This window comes from Diadema antillarum, unplaced genomic scaffold (assembly GCF_040938485.1).
Source record: "Diadema antillarum isolate AM-2024a unplaced genomic scaffold, OU_Dant_1.0 seq00000301_RagTag, whole genome shotgun sequence".
NCBI classification, from domain to species: Eukaryota; Metazoa; Echinodermata; class Echinoidea; order Diadematoida; family Diadematidae; genus Diadema; species Diadema antillarum.
Window position 1 is genome coordinate 1,149,330 of NW_027271324.1, and position 22,247 is coordinate 1,171,576.

The window sequence follows — 22,247 nt, forward strand, 5'->3', positions numbered from 1 at the left end:
TAGTTATAAAATCAACCAGGGAGGTGACCACCTCCCTGAATTAACCTAAGGAAGAAGCTTTTACACTTTTGTTTTTTGTCGCAATATTTTAGTTGAATATCTGTGCGCGTAATGTTTCCTTCAATAAAACTATACAATTGCAAGTAAATAGTTATACATATATATATATATATATATATATATATATATATATATATATATATATATATGTATAACTTTTACTAATAAGTTTGATTCCATGTCACCAGTTCTCTGTTCCTTACATTGGTTACCTGTAGAAAAAAAAAAGGATTATTTTCCAGATTCTGTTAGTAGTACATCATTCAGTTCATTCTTTTTCCCCAATATACATAAGTAATTCTGTTCAAAAATACAATCCGACACGAAGGCTACTTTCATCATCAGATGCATTCTTACTCCAAACACCCAGAGTAAAACATGGGTATGATGATCGTGCTTTTTCCGTTATGGGACCAAAATTGTGGAATCAGTTACCTCTTCAGTTATAAAGGAAACTGCATGTCATCTACAGAGTCATTCAAATCCAAACTAAAAAATTATCTGTTCCTTTCATACTGAGGACTGTAATGGCTGTATGTCATTAATATTGGATCAATATTGTATTTTTAATTGGTATATGTTGTATTCTTTATTTGGTATATATTTGTTTTTGTACATTTTCTCATTTGTTGAAATGTTTGAATATGTATATTGCATGTAAATATATGATATCTTTTCATTTTTGAAGCGCCATGAGCACTGAAAAGTGGACCTGTGCGCTATACAATTAGTAGCCACTATTATTATTATTATTATTATATATATATATATGCACACATTTATATACAGTATATATGTATACTTCCGCATGCGTCCCGAATTTCAGACTTAATCAGAACCAAGCTAATGACAGGACTTGATTTATATTGATTTATTTGTTTATTTATTCATTCATTCATTTCTTCATTATCGTGTAGAGTTGGCCTTTTCAGTAGTACAAAACTGCCTTCCAAAGGCACCCTTACAGGTTTTATATGGACTTTCATGGACATCATGAAAATACATGGAACATTTGCACATGAGTTACAGCTGGGGAGTGAATGATACAATATACATGGATCATGCAGATGTGAAGTCAGAGTATCAAAAATCACAGTTGGAGAGGGAAGAAAATCAGAAGCCTACATACACTTAAAGGGGAAGGCTAGTAACTGATCAGTGGGAATCAGTGGAAATACTGGGAGATGATTGTTCCAATCCTTATGGGATTCATTCAAGAGTTCATTGTATATCTATTGTTGTGTGAAAATGATTTGCTTCAGAACGGTCTCATATTCAAGTAATGTGCAGATTAATGCTCCGTCACTGACCAGGGACGCTAACCTGGAAGCATTAAACTGCACATTACTTGAATATGAGACCATTCTGAAGCAAATCATTTTCACACAACAATAAATATACAATGAACTCTTGAATGAATCCCATAAGGATTGGAACAATCATCTCCCAGCATTTCCACTGATTCCCACTGATCGGTTACTAGCCATCCCCTTTAACATAGAAAGATGAGGAAAAAACAAATTATTTCAGAAAAGGTAGACGAGAAGCCCATCTGTATTCTTTGAATGCACATTTGCGCGTTTCATACTGAGGAGGCGGCAATAAAAAAAATCTGTGCTTTACAAATTACCTTGCTTCGTCATCTTTTCTGTATTGGTACTAACACACAGACTACAAACAACATTATAATCACTGTTAACATACACATATATATATATATACTTACATATATATATATATACATTATATATATATATCTATATATATATATATATGTATATATATATATAATATATATATATAAATATATATATATATATATATATATATATATATATACGTATATAGATATAGATAGAGACATCTATATATTTGATAGTCAACACAAGTGTTTTTTGTTTTAAGGTGTGCTGATGTCAATCAGGGTCTTCCAAACCAGAAAAGAGTTTGGCTATTACACTGTTGATTTTTACAGAATGTTCGTTTTCGTACAGTTCTTTTCACAACGTCGGGTGAACCTCCATGAGCATGCGTAACATTCAAATCTCGTATACCCTTCCTCCACACGGATCACCTTCATTATGTTTTTATTTTAAACTCATCACGGTAAGTTGATAATACCTGCACTCAGAATATCACCTTAAAATTCATCATGAGTAAAGGAAGGAAAGATCTTTGGCATTATTCATGTTGAATTGATGATAAACCAGATTTATTGGTCCATTTTGCACAACAAATTCTGCCTGCATGGTGTATTCCATCGAGAGCAACTTGATGTTAGGAATACTGAGATACCCACATTTCAGGACTGTCAATGATGGAGTATAGTTGGTTGCAGAAATCTGATTTAAAATGATGCAAGGAGCTACTGCTAGCTCTCGTCATGTACCTCATTGATAAGTTTAAGTACTGTATTTGAAACTGTTGAATCAATGTATCATTGGCATAATATGTTTATAATATATAATATGTTTATTAATATTATTAATAAACACATAGAAATAGATAAAAAGGTTTTCACGCCAATCATGCCAATGAAAGCCTTTTCGCAATATTTCTCAAATCTCTTTTTGTTACTCTGAGATAACAGAAACAAAAGATTTATCGACAAAAATGTCTGGACCTAACACAAAGTTGAAACAAAATCCTGTCACAGCAGAAGAAGGGAAGTTAAATGGCACAGGTTTGTCTCCTTAGGTACCTAATTAAGTAAATTTTAGCAATAGAAATGCAATGGTCGATATTATATCTAAACTTAAAATGTATTACATTTATGGATAACCTGATTACTAGTAGATTGAGTTTAGTGTCGGAAGCGTTAAGGGTTAAAAGGTATTCCGGTTAAGGTTTATAAAACATTTACGGTTAACGTGTGATTCATTAAAAGTCGATATTACATTTACGGTTGGTCTTACATTTTATGGTTAACATCTTATTTAGGGTAAACTGTATTATGTTTAGGGTTCGGATGTTAGGCCCTATTGCATTTAGGGCTGATATTACATTTACGGTTAGGATGTATATCTGGTATTAAAGCCTGATATCATATTTAGGGTTAAAACATGTTACATTTAGGGTTGACTCAATTATTACATTTAGGATTGAAATGTATATTACATTTGGGGTCGCTAGTTTATTTAGGGTGAAAAAGTGTTACACGTAAGGTCGATTTTACATTGAGCGTTGCATTACAATCATAGGTGATGCAAGTGTGTGCTAGATGATATAACGTTACACGTTCAACGTCAGGGACCCCTACAACCATTTTAAAGCTAGCTGTAGTTATTTCTGCGTTCTCGTCTGTATTTACATGGCGCCATACTCAACAACGTAGGCCAATCCACTCGGTCACATCACACAAATGCTGAGAGACCGGGCAAAACAAACAGAATGGTGGGACAGCATCAGTGGCAGCTGAATGAGAGAGTAGTTTGCCCCCTCCGCCGAACTTTCTTTGTTATACGGCCTTGTAGACAGATTCGATCCATTGCACAGTAGGCCTACTTCCATGTTTGCTCGAAGAAGCACATTAGTATCACATGACTGTAGGCAGTACTTTTAGAGTCTACTTTCCAGCAAGACTACTTAAATCGAAGCAACAACAAACATTCAGTATAGAATCTAGCACGCTGATGATAAATGAATTCAAAGGCTATTTTGTTTTGGCGTTTCATTCATGCAACGAAGTCTTTCAATCTTGAGCACGAACATACACATGAATGATCCAGTCATCAATACTGGCGCACTTGTATAAGACATAATCATATCTTCGCCATACTCACTTTATCGTTTATCCTTAAAATAGCTGCACAATAATGGCAGATGAAGTAATTTAAGATGTAATATGCGCAAAAGACGAACCTTGTTCCCATGTCTAGTACTAGAATTTATGATTAAAAAATGCGTGTGAGCGAGAGCGTGTATGATAGAGAATGCTTGTAGTAGACTATGAAGATTTGGTTCAGAAAGCATCATGACAGAGATTAGGGAATGCAGAAAATGGGAAAGTCACCATGAGTATCAGTCGACTCTGTTGGTTTATACGCAGTTCTTACATAAGACCAGGGGTATATGTTCTACGGCTCAAAGTTCCAATTTTGCATAACAATCGTCACATTTGTTTATTGAAACGACGAAAGGAGCTGGTCCTGCCTCAAGAAACTCAGCTCATAGAGTTTGTACGTGTACGACCTTGCCCCCACTATAATTGCTTAATGCGAATGGTACAGCCATACAACGACTGTAGTAATAGAACCGGGATAGGGTTTTACAATGAAGACATTTCTCATTGCACTGGCAGTTTTTACTGTCCTCGAGGCGGTGGATGCACAAAATCCTCGAGTGACAGTCAATGAGGGAATCCTCGTCGGAAAGACTGTCCGCTTCAGCGAAGACACATTTATCAATAAGACAATGGATGTCGACGTGTTTCTGGTAAGTCATCATGATCACCCGACATGCAGTCATACTTTACATCCAGTCTTTGCGTTCCTCTTCAAACCAAAAATTTTTGTAGGAAATGAAAATGATAAAAATAAAGCAAGGTTTCTCAAAGCAATTTGGGCCGAAGGAATGCGGTTTAAATGTATCATTTACTATTATTTGTGGTCTTTACAATGTTTACCGTATCACAGTGTGTTAGTTTTGAAAAAAAGTTCATGTACTTCTTCTGCATGCAGGGAGTTCCCTTTGCTGAGCCGCCAGAGCGATTCGCTCCATCACTACCAAAGGCTTCGTGGACAGGCGAAAGAAATGCTACCGAGTTCTCAGCGCCCTGTGTGCAAGATCCGTATGGGGGTTTATATCCCTTCACCTCAGAGGACTGTCTGTACTTGAACATCTATGCCCCTAGCCAAAGGGTAATAAGTGAATATAGCTTTAACATGAGAGGAACACGTGACCCAAACACACACACACACACACACACACACACACACACACACATGAAATGTGTGTGTATATTATCGTTATGTGTTCTGAAAGAAATGACATCTGTAAAAGTAGAAATTTTATGTTGTTTTCCATGTCATCTGTAGTAGAAGAATGGGAGATACAGCACAATCATTTTTCTATTTTTTTTTAGGACGGTACTGTTCCTGGAAAGGACGGTGTTGTCTTTCTTTCACACTAGTTTCTTTGATATCTCTTTAACTTGTCATACATAAGATAAGGTCATGATCACCTTCTTGAGACCAACATTATGCTTTATCTTTGTTTTGACGTTTTCACAGAAGGAGTGGGTGGTAATCTGTGTTCTGCATTAATGCTTGACAATGTACATACAATAGAACATGTTGTATCAATAGATTTATGTTGATAAGTTTTTAAATTTACATAATTATGTATTTTGTAATGGTTGTGGGTACGTGTGTGTAGGGATTATGACTCCGCCACATTAGCTGTCTGTTCCATTCTTCGGTTTCGTTGGGGAGATGTTAGGGTTCTTTTCTTCTTCCGGGTCATTATATACACTCCATCAACCCAGTACTCCGACGAAAGACAACCAAGAGTGAAGACGCGAAGAGAAATTTTATTCTTCAGTCATTGGACTGTAAGAATAAAAACTGAAGCGAAAGAGATATCAAGTACAGTAAGATTACCCCGACAACTGCCAGAGTATATTCATGTGTATACAAATTGCCTTCTTTTTATGTGTTTGAGATTTTTAATAGTATGGTTTACAGCCATATCAAATTTCGGCCGTCAATTCGTTTTCTTGTTACGGATGAATAAATCACGTTTATGATTTTGATGGTCATACAAACATACACACACATACACAAAGAGGGGCAATGTAATTTGAAACACTTAAATAATGGATAACCCGTCTACCCCTCCCTCTTAATATTCTGTTCAATGATATTAGGGTAAACATGAGAGAACAAATGCATAGTCTGTGCTGGTATCAAGTAGATAATAGAAGTTAAGCGCTTCAGTGAGAATTCCATAGCAATACATCATGACATGTTATAGATCAGATAAGGCAATATCATACAGGGTAACTAAAATATCATAAATATACAGTAAGTGAAGAAATAAGTTTATAATGAAAAGCTACCCATTAACATAAATGAACACTTTGATTTTGCATGAATTGTGTGCGACAAGTGACGGGAAATAATTATTTTTTGAATGGATAGATAAATATATATATATATGTGTGTGTGTGTGTGTGTGTTCATTATATTTTATATTATGACATATTATATATCATATCATTCCATTATTATATCATATTATTATCATTATATTATTATTATATTATATTATATTATATTATATTATATTATATTATATTATATTATATTATATAAAATAGCATACATACTTATGATACAGGCCGGCAGTGCATGACAAAAGTTATAGTGCACGCAAAATATAACGATTGCAAACGATAACCCACTATCGATGTGACTATCGGTTTTTGCTCCCTCACTTTAATCATCGAGTACTTGACTCCCGCATCTTATCGACGCGATTGCGCCACAACCGCGATATGCTTTGCTCGATATTATCGTTATTCTCGATTCTCGCTGGCTATGCCAGCCACTTATCTGTGTGGGACTAGACTTTCAGCGGTAGATTTAAACATGTAAGCTGAAAACAACAGCAGGTTCGCTACTTTTACAGAGACTAATCTATAGATAAGGACACAAAGAAAACAAAGGCTGTCATCAATTACGCCCTACGAATTTTAGACTCCTACTTTTCTGAAAAAGGAATCAATCCGACGGATATTAAGCAAGTCAACCCGAGATTTGGGCTGCTTTCACCGTACATTCTACGCGGAAGTGCCCCGTAGATGGGCAGCGTATGTACGGTATACGCTAAGCGCTCTTTGATCACGCTACGCTATGAACTTCTACAACACGCTCTCGGCATCCACATTTTCAGCAACGGTGACTACAATGCCGGGCACGAACCTTGTTTTTAAATCCAGTAAATCCCTAATCCTACAATACATCACCTAGTCCTGGTCCTGGACCCAGTGCAGTAAGTAGGGCGTCGCTCTAAGGTGTTACATCCATACGAATAGACCTAGGCTATTCGGTCTAACGTTAGTCAATTAACGTTAGTGTTAACTAGCTCTGTCACTCGTAGATCTAACGTTGGTCCTAACCTATCGTACTGTTACTTGCACTGTTAGATCTATAGATCTAACACGTTAGATATAGACCCTAGACTCGATAGTTGAATTTGGATATTCAGGATTTTGTCTACACAGGTCACAGGTTCAAAGAAACTGGTATTGTCTAGACACGTCATGCACGTGTAATGTTAGAATCTAAAGTGATCTACAGCACTAGTAGTAGGCTTTCGTATGGTTCGCCTGGGTATGTATGCTATTTTATATAACACTTAGTGCATGACATCTTATTGCACTATAACAAGTACCAAGCACCTCCAAATTCTGAATTTGCCCTCAGGCAGTTATATTCAATTCGGCCTGCGGCCTCATTGAATATAACTGACCTTCGGGGCAAATTCAGAATTTGTCGGTGCTTATATTGTTATAGTGCATTCAGCCTCATGCGCTATATATGTAATATAATATAATGTAATATTATATTATATTATATTATATTATATTATATTATATTATATTATATCATATCATATTATATTATATTATATTATATTATATTATATTATATTATATTACAGGAACCTGGCACTCCTGTGATGGTATGGATTCACGGGGGAGGTGTCAGCGGTGGAACGGCTATAGTGGTATCCCATTGGTCACTGTTGGTGACGTCATAGTAGTAGCGATAAACTATCGCTTAGGCATCTTCGCACAATTTTCAACAGGTAAGTATTCTTGCGATAACAGAAAGTGGATGATGAAAGTGGATCATTTGTAGAGGGAGACAAACTGAAGAAACTCAAACCTGAGAAAGTGGATGATTTCTTGCGTGTTTACAAAGACAAATCTTCTTTGCAATTTATAGATATTTCGTTGGTTGTGCCACAAGGATCAAATTTCGGATCACTGTATCTTTTTTATGATTTTATTATGTATGATATTGATGATTTCAACATGTGATATTCTATCCGTTGTTGTATTTGCTAATGACGCCAACCTGTTTAACCGGAAAAGATGATGCAGTGATTAATCAGCCTGTCTACAGTGAAATTTGACAAAGTGCAATTTAAAGTTATATTATACTTTTCGTTGTATAAATCAATGTGTGCAAAAACTTGGAATTATTTAAATTACATTTCTCACATGATATTTAGGAGCAACTGGAGTATTGACTAGTCTAAAATCACTTATGTTATCATTGACAATTTCGGTAAATCTTTATGGCAGCCTATGATTTAATCCATTTATCATAAATTATTGTAATAAATAATCTCTACACTTCAGTAAAGTGCAAGGCGTGTAGTAACCAAGTCATGAATTATTATTGGTGCAAACTAAAGAATTATTTTTTAACATTTATGTACAATAAAACAGTTTTTAAATTCGTATATTCACCTACTGTAGTCATTTAAAATGTTCTTTCGTCGTATTCCATCATGTCCTGTTGTCTTACTCGATGTCATTCCTCCTTGTTTTGTTTCCCATTCTCTTTACTTTTCTCTCCGACTGAATGCTGCTTTTTCTTTTCTGTTTTATTATCTTTTTTCTTTTTCCAGAGGACGATGTGGCACCAGGAAATTATGGTATGCTGGATCAGGTCGCTGCACTGGAGTGGATTTACAACAACATCGAGGGTAAGAAAATTCAACATGAGATATCCAAATATCAGGATTTTATATACAAACCGAGTCACTTCTTTATTTTCTCTTTCTATCTTTGTATATTGCAATTCATATTCACTTTCTGTGTGGATATATGTATTATAATTCCTGTATTAAATTTTCTCTTCACAATTCAATTTTTCCATTCCAATTCAAACTTTATTTTTACTTTCTTAAACAGAAAAAAAAAATCAAACTTTAGTTTACTTTTTTTTCAACAATGTTTATTACTTTTTATTTACTTCGTAACACTGTTATATGTAACCTGCAAGGACATGCTGAAACCATCCAGCTTTGTTGTTTTTGTTGTTCTTATTGCTGAAGTACAATACTGCCCGTGATTAAAAATATGTTGAGAAAAGACCTCCTATTTCAATGATTTTTCAGGATTTTTTAATATCCAAATTGAGATTCTAAAATAAAATGCTCCCCCTTCCCCCGGGAAAGAAAAAGAAACCCTCATGCGGTACAAAACTTAATGACTACCTAAGTGGGGAGGGGATGGGCCTGAAACGGGACAAAGTTTTAGTGATAGGAGTACTTGAGAGTGTAAACACGAATAAATGAATTTCGGCTGAATAAAATGAAAAAAAAAAGTGCAGTTTAATGTAATGCAAACAAGACATCAAACATGACTCGAAGGAATTAGTGATCAGAATATTGTTAATTTGTTCTTTGTCAAAATTCAACTTTTTATATTCTCTCCTAAATTATATTTAGTTGTACGCAAAGAATCTCCCTTGAGCAAGATACATTAAATGCGTTTTTCTTTTCTCATTCTCAACGACCTATGAATATGTTCAGCCATAAAGGAAGTAAACCATCACCCTAGGTTGCCTGATTGCTGTCTAATACTCTTTGCAAAAACAAAACAAAACAAAACAAAACAAAACAATAAAGCAAACAAACAAACAAACAAACAAAACAAACACATAAACTTGATATTGTAGTGGCTTTCTATTTAAAACCAGTGCTGCAAATTACGACTGTAAAACTTGCGCGCGTGATTATGCGCCGTACCTAATTTTGTATACATCATTCTCAACCATCAATTTTATCACTCTCAACACTTTTTCAGCATTTGATGGTAACAAAGATGACATCACTATTTTCGGGCAAAGTGCCGGGGCGGCGTATGTCAATTTCCACCTCCTTTCCAAACTCAGCCGAGGTTTCTTCAGTAAAGCGATCTTACAGGTGAGCGCTGCAGTCCCAATATCATTTATTATACAAACCAGGAATTGTGTAACCCGCTGGCGACAAATGATTCATTGGTAGCAAGCAAAAAGGCGAAATAAGTCAAATATTTTATCTCAAACACATGATAATAATAATAATAATGACAATGATAATATATATATATATATATATATATATATATATATGTGTGTGTGTGTGTGTGTGTGTGTGTGTCTAATACTCTGCAAAAAACAAACAAGCAAACATATATATACAATGTATGTATACCATGTAAGAATGAACACTTCCATCCCAAAAAGTGCTAAACCCCCTTTTAATGGTAAGGACAAAAACCTGGATCTTTATTAAACATGCTTACACTACTTTGTGCCCATCAAAAGAACTCCATAAATATATTGTTGCTTTTTTTTAATGTGCCTCGGAAATATACGCAGCTTCACTGATTTTTAACAGATTAAATTTTGGGGATTTTGTGGATTTAGCACGCTTTGGAAAGAAACCCGTCATGTAACGTAAATACGTATACGTATGCATAAATATGTTAGCATAACAATATATATATATATATATATATATATATATATATATATACATATATATGTATATATATATATATTTATAGTGAATGTGTACAATAATTATGAGAGTCTTTTAATTCAGATTGCAGACTGCGCGATGAAATTAGCAGTATCAACGTATTATGTCTTCCTGTGTCATTTTGAGGCAGAAATCAGGTAGAATGCTTTTGACAAAGCTTATATCATTTGTTCTATTTCTACCTGTTCATTCGTACATCTTTTACTTAAAAAGAGCGGCAGTGCCCTTATGCCATGGGCTTTTAAGCACGATCCAGAGAGAGAAATGAGGCTATCCCGAGAGTTGGGGGTCGCCTTCGGATGCGATACTTCCACTTCCGAAGTTTTGGTTGCCTGCCTCAAACTCCAGGATGCCGACGAACTGAGGGCGAAAGGTAATGAGGTAAATGACTATTAATACATATATTTTATATATAACTATATATATATATATATATATATATACGTATTATACAGAAAATGTGTAATCTAAACAGAAACAAAACCCTTATAAGTATCGTTTAAAAAAGATCTTCGCAGTCGTAATCACGGTCCCATCCCAAATAAGCTAGAATAAAACACCAACAAACAAACATCAAAATATATTTTTAAAAAATATATTTTTTAAATCTCAAAATCCGAAAAAGCAACTAGCTGATTGTACAAAATGATAAATGTTTAAAGCAAATGACTTGTCATATGGTTTGACCATTAGAACATGATCATTTCAACTTTTTTTTTACTTGTTTAGGCAATTCCGCGGTTAGTAACGTTATGTTAAAGCATTTTTTAATTTCTATAACTGAATCACCATCAAATTGTATTCATTTCAAGTCAAAATCATAATAAATACATGTTCGTCCTTCCTAAGTTTATGATATCGAAAAGAACTGATACAATTCAGCGAGTGGAGTTGCAATGGCAACTTAAAGGGATGGTGTTGAAAGTAACGTTACAAAAAAAAAAGACAAGGCCGTTTTAGCGATACCGCCGTCACTTGTACAGGCATGCTTTAGCTGGAAACATTAAACTGCATATTACTTGAATATGAGACCATTCTGAAGCAATAGATATATAACTCATAAATGAATCCCACAAGGATTGCAACAAGCATCCCCCAGCATTCCCACTGATTCCCACTGATGCAGTTACTAGCAATCCCCTTTAATGCGCTTTACTAACGTAAAATGCAAAAAAAAAAAAGCTGCATGGAAACATTGCAATGATGGTTTCACTTCTATTTGGCAAGTTTTGTATTCAAACGATATCAAAGAATGTGGAATTGCTATTTCGCACAATAACATATATTATTACCTAATACACGAGGCAGTTTTGCGAGGCAATTGCAGTTGGTATTTTGCATGGTCGTGGAGGTCACCGGGCGACATTAGAGCATATCACGAGCATCCGGGTCTCGCCAATCACTTTACATGTAAACATTCCGGTCAACCACAAAGCGAAGACATTCAAGGACGTCATTGTGTGTCGGTTACACGCACCGCAGAAGAATACCGATAAATCAACTCATATAAGGTCGACCACTTCCAGCAGCACTACACGTCAAACAATGACTAGTCCATTTGTGCTCAATAACTGCATGTGACAATCAGTTATTACAACTCTCCAAATTGAAACAGAAGCAAAAATAAAGTGTAAAAACGTTCAGATATTTGAAGTTCGCCTGTTACAACTACATATATCTTGGAAGTTGGAGTGTAATGATATACATTGATGAACAAATTTTCAGTTATTCGACATGTTGGTGATGATCTACAGGTAGTCAAATGTGGCTTGATCTATATCATAGTGTATAGCCGAAATTACATATTTTCCTAATTTTCCTAGGGGATAGGTAATAATTATGATAGTGACTGGCCTTGAGGGAGATACCAGATGAATATTGCCCCCACTGAAAGAAAATTTTCTGGTATCTCCCTCGAGGCCAGTATTATTATATAAGTATTTTTTTTCTCTCTGTATCTCCGTCTCTACCGTTCCTATCTCTTTCTTTATTGACAGTTGTATAATATCGGCGAGGCTTATCTGGTTACTCTTGACGGTACATTTCTTGAAGACACCCCTGCGAACCTTTACGAGACAGGAGACTTTGCGAAGGTACCGCTCCTCGCTGGAGTTACCAAGGACGAGGGAACTTTGTTTCCGTTCCTCTTTTTTCAAGGCTATATTGGCACCTCTACACCGCCTGTGGTCGATCGCGCAACATTCGACGTAATGGTCAACTTTTTCAGGAGTTATGGGTTAAACGATGATATGCTAAGGGATTCCATCTACCAGGAGTACATTAACTGGACCATCGCAGATTACCCGGATGCGGACTACTTTCAGTCTGTGGTTGACCTGGGAACAGACTTTTATTATGCCGCCCCGACTGATTACGTAATCAGGAAACACGCAAACGCCGGAGGGACGGTGTACAAGTATTTCATGACCCACGAGCCATCACAGTACGCAATTTGGTTCATATACTTCTCTTGTTATAGCGTGTGAACTAAGTACATGCGTTTGTGTATGTGTGTTGTATGTGTGTGTGTGTGTGTATGCGCAGTATATTATCTCCGTTTGATATTGCAGAAAGAATATTCAAAGATCAGAAAAAAAAAGATAGAGTGGAACCTAACATAAAAATGGGAAGAGTACTTCAAGTACTCACATATTTTGAAGACACTTTTCCAATGTTATTTACCATGACATTAGATACTTATTTTTTCGTGATTGATGTAAGTAATCATCACTATGTAAAACGATGACTGTAAACTTTTTTGTCATTTATTTTTATTTTTATCAATGATTGAAATCATTGCGAATTATTCCTTGGATCCGGAGAAATGTCTCAATTTCTTTCATCTGTTCATGACAATGTTCATTGCCATGAGCTTTTATCAGTATGGAGACATCGTGCCCTCTACCCCGTGGCGTAGAGCGGGTCATGGAGAAGACCTGACTTTTGTTTTCGGGATGCCCTTCATTGACGAGCTGTACAACATCAAGGCATACAATATGACCGCAGAAGAAAAGACCCTCTCCTTTAAGTTCATGGAATTCTGGACAAACTTTGCGAAGTCAGGGTAAGCTTTTGTTTACTTATACAACTCCCATTTCACACTAAAATAGTAACTAGATAATTAAAACAATTACTAGTACTCACACCCATCGATTGCAAATAATGATGCTTTGTGCAGTACATTTTCTTTCTCTCAACAGGGTACAGGTTAAGATGAGCAGTAGGCCTAATCAGTTTGTTTTAGAATTTTTCTATATGCTTAGTCTAACATGAGAGCGCAAATGGAGCTTCAAGAAGAGCCACGCCGCTTGTTAACTCTGTAATTATCTAAGGATGAGATGGTGATCCCGACAGGATTAATTTCAGGAAGAAAAGGATATGGAGCCAAGTCCAAGTGCTCACAGCTTACAAGTGCCATTTTGTTGTAATTTTGAAGTGGATTTCTTTATTAAGTCAGCATATCGAAGGGAAACTATATAATGCAAATGTTTGCTGACTTGTGACTTGTGATTTATGATACACTCACCTTTGCTTATGTGGTCAAAGGAATAGCTACACATGTAAATACGTGTCATATATCTTATGGTAATGGTAATATTTCTACCTTTTCATTCTAGATTACTCGGATACGTCCACAGGCAGAGAGACATACACACAACAACAACAACAACAACATCAATTTTTTTTCATTCAAAGTTCTGGCATCGACATCATCTGTCAATCATTGCTAAAAGTACTGAAATAAAGAACACAAAACACTGGACTGCACGTTTTACTAGACTGAGTGTAACGGGCATGTATCTGTGTTAAAATGATTATTAACATTAACAATTCAGTGCATTTGAATCAATTAAGTACTGAAAAACATTCATTGACAGATGATGTAATCAGCATTTTTTTTTTGTTTTAGGTGTTTCCAAGCCATGTGAAGAAAAATAAAAGAAATTGGATTTCGATAGATTTCTGGGATTATACGCACATACTTATGTAAATATTCAAGGGGTCACATACAAGTAAAGATCGACAGGGTATATGAAGCGATAAAGCGTGGGGTCCTGATTTGATATTATTTCTGACAAGTTTCTGGTATGTTGTTATTCATATTTTCATTAGAGTGGACCAAATCCAGTGAAGTACACGGTAGCTTCCGAACAAAACGACATTAACTGTTACGGTCTAAATAATGACATGTTTAATTTCTAGTTTCGGTTGAATAACTGTTTATTAACAGCACGTTGATACTCATAAAGAAAGGAATACGAATAATCATTCTTTGTTGTATAACTGAACGCAGAGATCCCAGCAGACCCAGCGAGGACGCTCCCCGGGGAGACGGGGAATAATTCTGGCCTCTCTACACCATCCCTGAGCTCAGTCACAAAGAGTTATCCCTCGAGCTGGGAGTGGGAAGAGCCGCTAGAGCGAGGGGGTGTCACTTCTGGAATCACTACATATCTTCTCCCATGATCTTTACAAGTAAGACAGACATAAATCCTCTCATCATTATACACTACACTTTCTTGAAATGGTCTGACGTTTGAATTTTGGCTTGAAAAGAAGAAGTATGATTCTAATCGCTGCAAAAAAATCTAATTAATCACGTGCAAGTGTACGATTCCATTTTGATAGATATAATTTGGTTACCATAATAATTCTAAAGCTTAAGTTTCTTTGGTTCGGAGTTTCCATTCGACCTTGACGCTGTCATTTTCGGTTGTACAATGTATGAATAAGAAAGTTCCTTGTGTATGGATCATTGTATAACCTTAGTGTGGAAGAGGAGTATTTATAGCATCGATGTTGCTGGACGTTTGGTATATCATCGAGTGTGTTTACTTGGTAAGGTGCTGTGATATGTTCCTTTTGGTGTTGTTTATGTTGCAGGCAGCATGACGGAAGAGGAGAGAGAATGGCGGGAAAGCTACGACGACTGGAAGGGAGAGATGGTAGAATGGCAGCGGGTGTTCGAGGATTACAAGAAAGGGACTACCTGTAATAACTAAGAGGCTTCCTAGTGAATGTGCATGAGACACAGAGGCAAGACAGCGCAAATCCACATTTCATACTACTATTGTTGATATGGTTGGTAGAATATAAAAAAATGATGTGATTTTTAAACAAGGGCGAAAATTTTACACGTTTATTAAATATCCTCCTTTATTGCAACTGATTGCCGTAAATAAGCACTGAATTGTTCAGTGTTTACTTATATAATTACTAATTAATTCAGAGCTTATTTACGTTAACGTAGGGCAATTTGTCAATCAGTTGCGAGTTATTGTATTTTACACACAATAATGAATTGATATTATGTGGCGAAATCTTTTTCTGTTTTCACGTTGGTTAACTGCCACCACTATCAGCTGGCTATAAATGTTATGCACTGTCACTCGGAAGGTAATTCTACAAAACTTCAAATACAATTTCTGACCTTTGTTTTAATTGTCATTTACGTACGACAAAGAGTTTCTCTTTTCAGATGATTTATGTTTCTGCAAAAGGCTTTAATGTTTATTCGAATAATGTAATTAGCTGTCAGGAAATATCACTTGTAACTTTCCAGAATACTTTAGACAACTTCTTATATTATGGAAGGAGTTTTGCTTTATTGAATTTATTATGCTATAGGGGCAAAACCAAGTCACAGGACTGAGGGGTTACTGTCTGATTGATTACATATTATGATCGTATCCACCTTTCCAAAAAAGTTCACATAATGTCTGATTTAGTGGCAATTAAACATGTTTGTGGTTTATTTCTCTGTCTCACAAACAAACAAACAATAGGATTTGATAAGTCAGCTCAGACATAGAAAAAAATATACAGCAATTTACAATTTCATCAATGTCTGCATTCATAAGACAGATTGAGGTATGAGGATGACCGATATAATTCCTCAATTATGTAGCCTATTATATTCATGAAATGCTAAAAATTATATAGAATATTGAAAAACATATATTCTAAGTAGGAGTTTGATGAAATCGGTTTTGATGTGGTTGAGATATAATAAAAGGTAGGTCCTGTTTTTTATTATCATAGGCCCTCTTTGTTCTTTGACATCTCAACCATTTCAAAACCGATTTCATTCAAATGATCTTTTAATTCCTAGTATAATCAAAGAGCTTCACTTGAAGTTACTTGGTATAATCGTATGCTCTTTAACATTTCATGATAAATGTTTTCTAATTATCACAGACACACAGACACACACACACACACACACACACACACATATATATATATATATATATATATATATATATATATATATAATGAATCACAACCCGAATTCACATCTCAACCAATACTATACCATCTCTTTAGGTATTAGACGCAATTCGCAATGAAACCATATGCTGGAAATAATATATACCATCAACATTGATCAACGGCTGTGTACCAGGACAGCAGTGTTAGGCGGATCACCTTCAGTGATATTTCTAGTTTCCAAATGTTTGTCAGGAAGTGTTCCATTTTAACCTTTACTCACTCCTTGTCAATCTAGTTTGTTTGCAAATGTTACAAATTTTACACACAAGCATGATCGAACAACAGTAAAATTTTTTTTAAAAGACTTACTAGTAGTCGTAGTTCAGTTTGAGGAAACGGGTCGTTGTGAATTCATTTTCAATGTTTAATGGAAGTAGAGACTGAATACTTCTATCGCAATATTTTCACTCTATAGTTTTTCGTGTGCGGGATGTTTCCTTCAATGTACTAAATGTAGCTGTCTAAAAATCAACCATACAAAGAGGCTTTATATTTTTTTGTTGCAATATAATTAATCTACTTATTTCTGTGCCTGATGTTTCCTTCAATAAAATGGTTATTGCAAGTAACCAATTTAGTTTTCCTTTTTTTTTCGCAAGAGTCACGGATTGCATCAGAATCAATCAGAACTAGACCCACAGCATAATAGCATGATTCACTGATTTATTCATTTATATATCTTCTCATCTATCTATCCATTCATTTGTTTTCTTATTTTCCTAGAGGGTTGACCTATTCAGTTTTTTTTTTTAAACCGCTTTCCACGGGCCCCCTGCAGTTGTACAATGATTTGTACATTATACAAATGAATAAGTTACGGGAGTTACACAAATCAAGATATAGACACTCAGCAAAAAACAAACAAACAAATAAACACTTTTCAAGTTTATATTTCTCAGAGAATGTTTGCATAAATGTTACTGCATTATATACCATCTGAACGGTAATTTGATTGATTATCAAATTGATATGTCAAAACAGTGAAACTTTAAGCATGAGTGAACGCCTTTCTTTTTCTTGTCCATGCACAAAATTACAAAATGCAGAAATGAACAAGTTGTCATTTATGCGTAAATGCTCTCTTTTCCATGGAAAGGCATTTTGAACACAATAAAAACATGAATTTAGTCGCAAAAATAAACCTACAATCTCCATGAATGTCTCTGACGCCCAAAATATCAATAAAAGTTAAAAATAATGGGGGAAATAAAGAATTTTCTGTCAAATCCAATTTCAAATGAAATGAGAAAAGATGCAATGTTAACAAAATGTAGGAATTTGAACTGATTTCTCAAATAAAAAAAAATGTAAATGACATTCGGTTCTTTAATTTGTCTCATGAATTCTTAAATTACTAAATTCAATGAATGACAAAAAGATATTCTATATCTTTGTGCCCTTGCTCCCTATGTCATTTGAAGTTTGAGTTGACAAAAATTGTTATTTTTCTACCTTTAGTTTCTCACTTTGATTTTGTTTGAGGTTATAAAGAGATAAACACAACTAAAACTTATTTTTCTATTTCATTCATGTCTCTCATTGTGTTAAACTGGTCTTCAGTGACCTTTTTCATCTTGAAGGGAATTTGCAAACGAAAGACAATGTGTATTTTTGTTTTAATTTTTACTTTTGTGCCCTGGAAGATAAAAAAGACGTATTTACTTATGCGTGAAGTTTCCCTTTATGTTGACCTACCAGGTTGAAAGCAATTTTAATTATGTATACCTTAAACATGGTATATGATTTATTGATTTTCATCAAAATCTTCTATGAAAAATATGATTTCGAAAGAGTGTTTATTTCCATTTCTTTTTTATTTTTCGCCGAGTGTAAAATTGGAGAGTTAATCAAACAATGCACATGAATCATGCATTATGATTACGAGGATTGAATTCCATCCACAAAGAAGATCAGGTCCATACCATCTGTAGAGATACGTGACCGACACATTAATTTGTGCCCTGTCCGCCAACTCAGATAAACGGACATGGTATGAAGGGAGGGATATCATACCAGGGGGGTGTTTCATAAAGCTGTTCGTAAAGTTACGAACAACTTACGAGCGACTGGTGATCAGTTCTGATGTGCTATACTTATATTGCACATCAATACTTATTTCAATAATTCAGCACAAGAACTGATCACCAGTCGCTCGTAAGTTGTTCGTAACTTTACGAACAGCTTTATGAAACTGGGCCCTGGCTTTAACCTTACGCATCGAGTCCACTTTGCGTTTATGATTGAGCGATGAAAACGTGATGATGAGTACAGTATTCCTCTTTGATCTGTCAGCCGAGTAACACCAGTAGTTCCTTTAACAGAAAGTTACAGCACACATTTACAGCTGTCAATATGGTCAAGAAGCAGTGTAGACAATGGCACGAGACCGAGTCAAAGTTCGTTTTCCAAGACATATTGGAGTGTAAAGACAATGTCAGTAGAAAATTGCCAACCAAAACCGCCACCAAACATTTTGAATATCTCAAAACCCCTCAAGAATGCAGAAGTTGCATCAACCAGATTCGGATTCGGTACCCTAAAAAGATCGTTGAAATTATCCTTTTCCCCCATTCACTTTTAATATGACAATATTCATATCAAAATTCAAATTTTGTAGGGTCATTTTGGATATCTCAGATCGTGGGGGAGGGGCAATAGTTTGCATTATACCATTTCGGATTCAACACCCTCGAAATAAAGTAAGATATTAGATAGTTTCAATTATTCACCATTAATAAGAAAATACGTTTGCTGGAATATAATTTTCATTTTCTTACAGCCATCTTCAATATCTCAAAATATTCAGGGATGCAAGAATTACTTCAACCAGATTTAATTTCGACTGCCCTCTGAATACTGTACGACTATCAGTCCATTTTTTTAATTTTAAGGATCTATCATCTTTAAGGAATTATAACATGAAAATTTCAATTTTAGGTGGCCATTTTGGATATGTTGAAGTTCGGGGTGCAATAGTTGCATCATCCCCACTCGGATTCAACCCCCTGGAGTTAGGTGAAAACGTAAGATCTGTTCAATTTTTCACGATTTATGAGGAAATATGACCATTTGAATTTTGGCGGCCATCTGAAACATCTCAAAACCGTCAAGGATGTAAGATTTACATCAAGGATATTTTGATTCGGCACCCTCCAAATGGGATTAAATTATCATTTTCCCCAGTTAGCACATTTATCAGGAAATTCGGGATATCTCAAAACCCATCAGGGGCTATAGTTGCATTATACCAATTCGGATCAGCACCCTCGGCATTGTAAAAACAAACTTTTTGAACTTTTTTTCAACTTATTGCTCAACTTTCATAAAGAAATACCATTTCAATTTTTGGACCATCTCTAATATCTCAAAATTATAGGGAATGCAAGACTTGCTTCAGCCAGATTCAGATTTAGGCGTCCTCGAATTTGGGGGAAAAAAAAACCGTTCAAATTATTTTAAGAATTTCATGGGGGGGGGGGCAATTTAGACATCGTATGCGGGAGGGGAGACGTTTGCATCATCACGTTTCGGATTCAGCGCATTCGAAATTGAATATATACATTTCTATTATCAATTTGTCACCTTTTATCAGGATGTATATTGAAATTTATTTTTTAGGCAATCTGGATTATCTGGATTAACCCACAAGAATGCAGAAGTTGCGTAATGTAGAATCGGATATCGCACCCTCGAAAAACGTCAGATTATTAAAAAAAATAATGGGGAACGGTGAAAGATAACAGGCCTTAAATCTGACTTTGGCGTTAAAGAAGTCGTGTTGGTGTGTTTGTGCCTATGAGGATTTTCCTGTGTGTGCATGAGTGTGATTGTGTGAGTGTTATAATATATATTATTAATTATAATACATCTCAGGGGCCGCGGAACGTTTTTCATTTTTTTTTTTTTTTGGGGGGGGGGGGGTATCAAGGTCACTCCCCCCCCCCCCCCCCGACGCACCGGCGTAGCCTGGATAATGATCTTGTGATCTTGGGAGGGCGGCGGTACTATGCGAGGGAGCCAAGCGACCGAGCCCGAGCGAGCGGAGGGAAAGGGGGGGGGGGGGGGTTGGGGGTGTGGGAGGGGGATGTTTCCCCTTCCCACGGGGAGAACCTTTTGCATTTTGATGTTGTAAATGGTGCAATTTTATGCCTCTTTTTGCGTCTTTTATCGACTTGAACCCCCCCCCCCCCCCCCCCCCCGCTTAGACGCACCGGCGTAGCCTGGATAATGATCTTGCGATATTGGGAGGGGCGGTGGTTACTATGCGAGGGAGCGAAGCGACCGAGCCCAAGCGAGCGGAGGGAACGGGGAAGGGGTGAGAACTTTTTGCATTTTTATGTTGTAAAAGGTGCAATTTCATGCATGTTTTCCGTCTTTTATCGACTTGAAACGGCCCCACTTTTTTAAAGGGTGTGTACAGTTCTGGGCGAGGCGAGAATTTAGCTTTTTACGTTTTGCGAGATATTCAGAAACCACTCTATGAGATGTCAAAGAGCATGCGATTCTAATGGGAATCAAAAGTTTATTTGATGAAAATCGGTTTTGAAATGGCTGAGTTATCTATAAACAAGGTGAAACAAAGAGGTCCTAATAAAGTTGGGGCATGTCGCCTTTTAATATTATCACTTTTGGGGATATCTCAGCCATTTCAAAACCGATTTTCATCAAATAAACGTTGAATCCTTCTTAAAATTACATGCTCTTTCATATTTCACATGAGGTTTCTCATTATCTCACTTAAGAATGTTCAAAACATGAACCCCCACCTCAATCATTACTGTACAGTCCCTTTAAGGTAGCAGGATATTTTGATGCGGATTATTATTGAACAATTTATTTGCCTATAAAGTGGTAGCATTTAACTAAACTTCTTGTATTAATTCATTGTTACAATTAATTTCATGAACGTTGTCTGTTAAGCAATCAAACAGAAAAGGCATGCTCACGAGGGTGCATATACAAAAGGGATATTTCTCCTCCCACACGAAGGTGATCTTACATTTTCAGACCAGAAATTCAGCGATCTGGTGCAAACTTTTGGTGCTATACTTGGATTCTTTTTCTAGCTCCCCCACCCCCCCCCCCCAAAAAAAAATATATATTTATGGAAATTTGGACTTTTTTTTCAGGAAAGTGTTGATAGTAAAATCTCGGCATTTAGCTCTTATTCCGCGTGTGCATTATCTGTGTGTACAAAGTCTAATGAGGTAGAGGGGGAGGGTGTGGGAGGGGATGCCCCCTCCCACTCGACGGAGCTTTTGCGTTTTTAAAATCAAGATAAAGCGATCTGAAGCACACTTTTTGTGAGAAATTCGGGTAGTGTGATTTTTCCCCCGATTTTTCCCCTTTCTTTCTTTTTTTTCTCTTTT

The 22,247-nt window shown here is 35.9% G+C and overlaps 1 pseudogene; it reads left to right on the forward strand.

Annotated features, from left to right (window-relative positions):
- Window positions 1-4,332: 4,332 nt before the first annotated feature.
- LOC139730330 (acetylcholinesterase-like) lies at window positions 4,333-15,608 on the forward strand (annotated as a pseudogene).
- Window positions 15,609-22,247: the final 6,639 nt, after the last annotated feature.